Source organism: Diceros bicornis, chromosome X (genome assembly GCF_020826845.1).
Source record: "Diceros bicornis minor isolate mBicDic1 chromosome X, mDicBic1.mat.cur, whole genome shotgun sequence".
Lineage (NCBI taxonomy): Eukaryota > Metazoa > Chordata > Mammalia > Perissodactyla > Rhinocerotidae > Diceros > Diceros bicornis.
In genome coordinates this window covers 83,315,897-83,322,153 of record NC_080781.1, presented here as the reverse complement: position 1 = coordinate 83,322,153, position 6,257 = coordinate 83,315,897, and the positions used below count along the sequence as shown (strand labels likewise).

The following is a 6,257-nucleotide window of genomic DNA, read 5'->3' as shown; positions in this document are numbered from 1 at the left end:
CTCTGCCCATTTTTTAATCAGATTTTTTGTTCTTTTTGCCATAGAGTTGTATGAGTCCATATATATTTTAGATACTAACCCTTTATCAGATATACAATTTGCAAATATTTCATCCCATTCCATAGGTTGCCTTTTCATTTTGTTGATGGTTTTCTTTGCTGTGCAGAAGCTTTTTAGTTTGATATAGTACCATTTGTTTATTTTTTCTTTTGTTTTTTTTTGCTTTGGGTGTCAAATCCAAAAAAACATCACCAAGACCAATGTCAAAGAGCTTACCACCTATGTTTCCCTCTAGGAGTTCTATGGTTTTAAGTCTTATGTTCAAGTCTTTCACCAATTTTGAGTTAATTTTATATATGGTGTAAGATAGTAGTCCAGTTTCATTCTTATTCATGTGGCTGTCCAGTTTTCCCAACACCATTTTTTGAAGAGACTGTCCTTTCCCCATTATATATTCTTTGCTCCTTTGTTGTAAGTTAATTGACCACATATGTGTGGGTTTATTTTTGGACTCTATTCTGTTCTATTGATCCATGTGTCTGTTTTTATGCTAATGCCATACTATTTTTGTTACTATACTTTTGTAATATAGTTTGAAATCAGAAAGCGTGATACCTCCAGGTTTGTTCTTTTTTCTCAAGATCACTTTGGCTATTCAGGGTCTTTTATGGTTCCAAACACATTTTAATATTTTTTGTTCTATTTCTGGCATTGGAATTTTGATAGGGATTGCATTGAATCTATGGATTGCTGTGGGTAGTATGGGCATTTTAACAATATTAGTTTTTCCAATCCATGAGCATGGAATATCTTTCCATTATTGAAGAAATCTTCAGTTTCTTTCCTCAGTGTCTTATAGTTTTCAGTGTAAAGGTTCTCACCTCTTTGGTTAAATTTATTCTGAGATATTTTATTCTTTTTGAAGCAATTTTAAATAAAATTGTTTTCTTAATTTTTCTTTCTGATAGTTCATTATTAATGTACCAAAACACAACTGATTTTTGTATATTTATTTTGTATCCTGAAACTTTACTGAAATTTTTAGTTCGTTCCAACAATTTTTTGGTGGAGTCTTTGGGGTTTTCTATATATAATATCATGTCATCTGCAAATAGCGATAGTTTTACTTCTTCCTTTCCAATTTAGATCCCCTCCTTTTTTTTTCTTGCCTAATTGCTCTGGCTAGGACTTTCAATATTATTTGAATAAAAGTGGTGAGAGTGGGCATCCTTGTCTTGTTCCTGACCCTCAAGGAAAATCTTTCAGCTTTTCACAAATGAGTATTATGTTAGCTCTGGTCTTGTTATACATGTTTTTTTAATTTTTTGCACATGAAGTATAGTTTATTAGTTGTCACCACTAGAGAGCAAGCAGACAGACAGAGTAAAAAGATAAGTTAAAAAGTGAGTATGGAGAGGTGCAGGCTATAACCACCATACTTGGCTTGGGCTTTAAGGGGGTAGGAGGGGAAGGGTAGCACTGGGAGGCACTGTTCAGTGGCCCAAATCTGCCTCTCAGGCCAGACTCCCTCTCCACTCCAGTTCATCTAAAGGGGACAGCATCCAGTCCCTGGAAGCTGTCAGAGACCTTCCTGCCTTTTCCCCTTTGCTGCTTTTGGCAACTAAAAGGCAGGTGCTCTCTTCTTGCCAAGAGTGCACCCCAGGGCTCCCTCAGGCTGTCTGTGGCTGACCTACATATAAGCCTAGGTGCTGAATGCAGCTGCTGCAGCCAGACCCCTCCCTTCTTAGCAGGAGCCAGGTGGCCTGAGGTGTTAAGGGGATGCAGTTAGGGTTGGGGGCTCCAGAACCACAAATTAGAATCAGGGCTGGGGGTAGGGGCAGGATTATTCAGCCTCTGGGGTCCTCTCATTGCTGCATGACTGAAGGCAAGGACAGAATGGGACTCGTCTCCCCACCCTGAGCAGCTGGGTCACCAACAGAAAAGATAAGTGGCAGGGTTGCACCCATTCTCTCCTGCCCAGGCCAGAATGGGCAGGGGCCTCGAGGGAGCCTGCTTAACTGAGTAGTTCCAAGTAGGTGACAGGGACCTTGCCCTTCTTGTTGCCTCTTTTGTCAATGAGCCAGTCAGGGTCCATGCCAAGCTTTCTGTAGATAATGTCAAGCTTATCAGCAAGCAGGGTCAGCTCACTGCTCTCCACTGCCTTGTAATCATAGAGTACATGGTCTTTTGGGTTCTGCTGGCTGGTAGGGCCAGGCCTTCTAGGTTCTGCTGAGAGAGAGCCACCTTCTTAGACAGAGGGTGGCCTCCACCAAAGAGGCCAGGCCAACCACAGAGGACACCACAGGCATAGTGGCTGTGGTGGTGGTGGTGGTGGTGAGGTGCTGCTTAGGGGCAAGGAGGTGGGTTCTGTTGTGCCCATGAAGGTGCCTAGAAATCTGTCCAGCTGTTTCTGTAAGTCCAGCATGTAGCAGTAGCACTGCACATAGTAAGTTGTCTGAGACACTAGGAACTCATAGAGTCAGTGAAGATGCTTCATGTGCATGCTGCTGATTCCCTCCAGCAGGAGACTCGTAACTTCTGCCTGCTGGTCAAACTCTTTCTGGGCCATTTGGAGCTCCTGCTCAGTCTTGTCCACCTCATCATTCCAAAGTGCAGAAGTGCTGCTGGAGAGAATTTAATTACAAGGTCTAGTCTCCTAAAATTCAATCACCACTGTGGCTTTGGCTTCTGCTGCCTTGGCCTTCTTCAGCAGCACTTTGCAGGCATTCAAGTCCAGACACAGGTTTTGGAGGAGCCACCTCTCCTTGGAAATCATCTTCCAGCACCCTTCTGGGAAATTGCACCAGGACAGTGAGGAAGTTGATGGAGGCTATGTGGATAAAATCCTCTGCAGTAGATTTGTATATTTCTTCTTTCACTTTGATAAGTTTTTGCTTCACGTATTTTGATACTTCTTTAATAGATACATACATGTTTAGGATTTTTATGTCTTCTTGGGTAAATGATTCCTTCATCAATATATAATATTTTTCCTTTTCCTTAATAATTTTCCTTTATGTGAAGTCTGGTTTGTCTGAAATAAATACAGCTATTCCAATTTTGTTGCTTTTCTTTTCTAAATTAGTATTAGCATGGAATATCTTTCTTCATATCGTTACTTTAAACCTAATTCTGTATATTTAAAATGAGTCTCTGGTAGATAACAAAAAGTTGAGTGGTTTTTTTTTTTTTTTATTTTATCCACTCTAACAATCTGTCTTTTAACTGGTAATGTTTAGACCACTCCCATTTAAAGTGATTATCGCTGTAATTAGATTAAAACCTACCATCCTTGTAAATGTTCTCTATTTGTTGCATTTACTTTTAGTTTCTTTTTCTACTTTTTCTGCCTAGTCTGGTTTTAATTGAACATTTATTTTATTCTACTCTATCCTGCCTCTGGTATATGGCATGTCATTCAAATTTGACATATCGTTCATATGTATTTTAAATATTTTTTATTGGTTACCTTAGAGTTTATAATACAAATTTTAAGATATCTATGTCCACCTTCAAATAACCTTACATTGCATTATAAAAGAATATTTCTAATTTCTCCCTCCTGTCCTTTGTGGCATTGCTGTTATCCATTTAATTTATTCATAAGCTCTAATCACAAAATATTATGTTATGGTTATTTTTTTGAATACACAGTTATTTTTTAGATCAATTAAGAATAAGAAAAATAGATTTTAACTTGTGTTACTTTCCTCTACAGTATTCTTCTCTTTTTTGTGTAGATCCTAGCTTTTGACCTATATCTGTTTTTTTTCCTGTGTGCAGAACTTTTGTTAATATTTCTTACAGAGAAAGTCTGCTCACAATTAATTCCCTCATTTTAAATAATTTTCTAAGAAAGTATTTTGTTTTCACTTTTGAAGGGTAATTTCACTGGATATAGAATGCTACTCATTCTGTAGAATTCTTTTAAAGATTCAAAGATTTTACCCCAATTTCTTCCTATATGCATGGTTTCTAATCACTAGTCTACTGTAACTTGAAGCCTTGCACTTCTGTCAGTCAAGTATTTTCTTCCATGACCTTGGCTTCCCTCAAGATTTTCTTTGTTTTTACTTGTCTTCAGTATGGATATGATATACCTAGGTCTATTTTTTGATTTTATCTTTATTGTTTTTAACATTTATCTTGCTTGAGGCTCTCTGAGATTCCTGGATCTGTGAATTGTTGTCTATCATTAATTTTAAAAAATTCTTGGCTTTATTACTTCAAATATTTATTCTGCTCTTTTCTGCCTCTCTTCTCATTTTATTCCAATTATGTGTACATTACACCTTTTGAAATTGTCCCACAGTCTTTGGATATTCTGTTCTATTTTTGTCATTATTATTTTTTTGCACTTCAGTTTGTGAAGTTTCTATTGACCCATCATAAACTCACTAATTCTTTCTGTAGTTGTGTTGGTTCTATTGTTGATCCTATCAAAAGGCATTTTTAATTTTGGTTATAGTGCTTTTCTATTTCTAGCACTTACTTTTGACTTTTTCCTAGAGTTACCATCTCTCTGCTTACACTACCCATCTGTTCTTGCATATTGTCTTTTTTTTCCTTTAGAATCAAGAACATATTAGTTATAGTTATTTTAAGTTCTCTGTTTGATAATTCCAACATCTGTGTCATATCTGTGTCTGGTTCTGACGCTTGCTTTGTCTCTTTAGTCTGTGGTTCTTCTTGCCTTTTTAGTATATCTTGTAATTTTTTGTTGAAAATAGGGCATGTTTTATTGAGTAATTGTAACTGATGTAAATGGACTTTAGTGTGAGCATTTATGTTAATCTAACTAAGAGTTAGACTGTGATCAATATTTATTGTAGCTATATGCATGAGGCCTCAAATTTATCTAGTGTCCTTATTTTTGTCTGTCTTTGGTTTGGGGTGTCCCTTTGCTCTGCTTCTCAGAAAGAGTCTGTGTCTTGTAGCTCTTTCAATTGTAATCTACGGTTATCAAACAAGAGTCCTGTGCATGGTTCTAGTGTATAGGGAAGAGGAGTTATTCTATAATCTTCTGATTCTCAATCTATTAATGGGCCTATGCCTTCAGGCTGTAGCCTTCACAAGTATTTCTTTCTCTCCTCCAGGGGTAAAACTTTTTTCCATTCATCTTTCTACCTACCATGGCTTCTGCATTCCCAATCTATTTCCTTGAAGTCTTGTGCCCTGATAACTATATTTTTTTCTCAGATAAAACAGAAAATCAGAAAGACCTGGGATGGAATGCAAATCTTCTCTCCCAACTGGAATAATGCTTCAGCACCATCTTGTGGTGAAGTCATTTTCCATGAAAAGTAAAACCTTGCTATAGAGAAGGAACTTAGATGGTTTCACAATGACTACTCTTCCCCTTCCACTACTAGGTCCATGAATTGATCATATTCAGATCTTCTCTATTAGAATCTGGTAGAAATTCCACAAAAGTGGGGTCTCCTCTAAGACTGTGGTTCCAAGCAGTTTCTCAGTCTCATGCTAGTCCCTACTCACCCTCCAGAAATTCATCAAATTGTTATTAAAGTGTTCCTACAGTTTATAGGGTCCAGCAGTTTCTTCTCCAGGTAAGCATATCTCAGTTGTTTTATGTCTCTGGATGAACCTGTCTCTTCATAATTTAGGCAATCTCATTTCTTTGATAAGTCCAAAAATAGTCATTGATTTTTAGTTTACCCACCTATTTCTTGCTATAAGAATGGGTATGACACTTTCCAAGATCTTTATATGAAACGAGAAGTCTGTAATATTTTTACAATTTCTTGTAAGTCTTAAACTATTTCAAAATTTTAAAAAAGTATCTGTAAAATGTATATAAGCAAAATTAACTAGTGAAGATTAGCCAAGTGGGTTAGCAAAAACCCAACTGTATGTTCTTTACAAGATACACAGCTAAAACAAAAAGGAAATGAACAAAAGTAAAAGCAAAACTTTGTAAAAAAAATACCAGACAACTACTAAAAAAATAAGTCTTATATATCTATGTTATATATCTACAATAACAGCAAACAAAGTAGAATTTTAATCAAAAGGCATTACTAGAGATAAAGAAGGTCATTGAATACAGTTGAAAGTTCCAATTTACCAGGAGTATATAGTATTTCTATACTATACAATATCTAAACCAAATGACATAACCTCAAACTATACAAAGCAAATCATTAACAAAACTGAAAGGGTAAATTGATAGATCCACAATTGTAGTTTAGAGTGTTAGCTCTCCTTTTTCAAAAGTGGTTAGATCAATAGACGTAAAT

General features: G+C 36.4%; 1 pseudogene; it reads right to left on the bottom strand.

Annotated features, from left to right (window-relative positions):
- Nucleotides 1-2,014: 2,014 nt before the first annotated feature.
- On the bottom strand, nt 2,015-2,933 carry LOC131400309 (endophilin-B2-like; annotated as a pseudogene).
- Nucleotides 2,934-6,257: the final 3,324 nt, after the last annotated feature.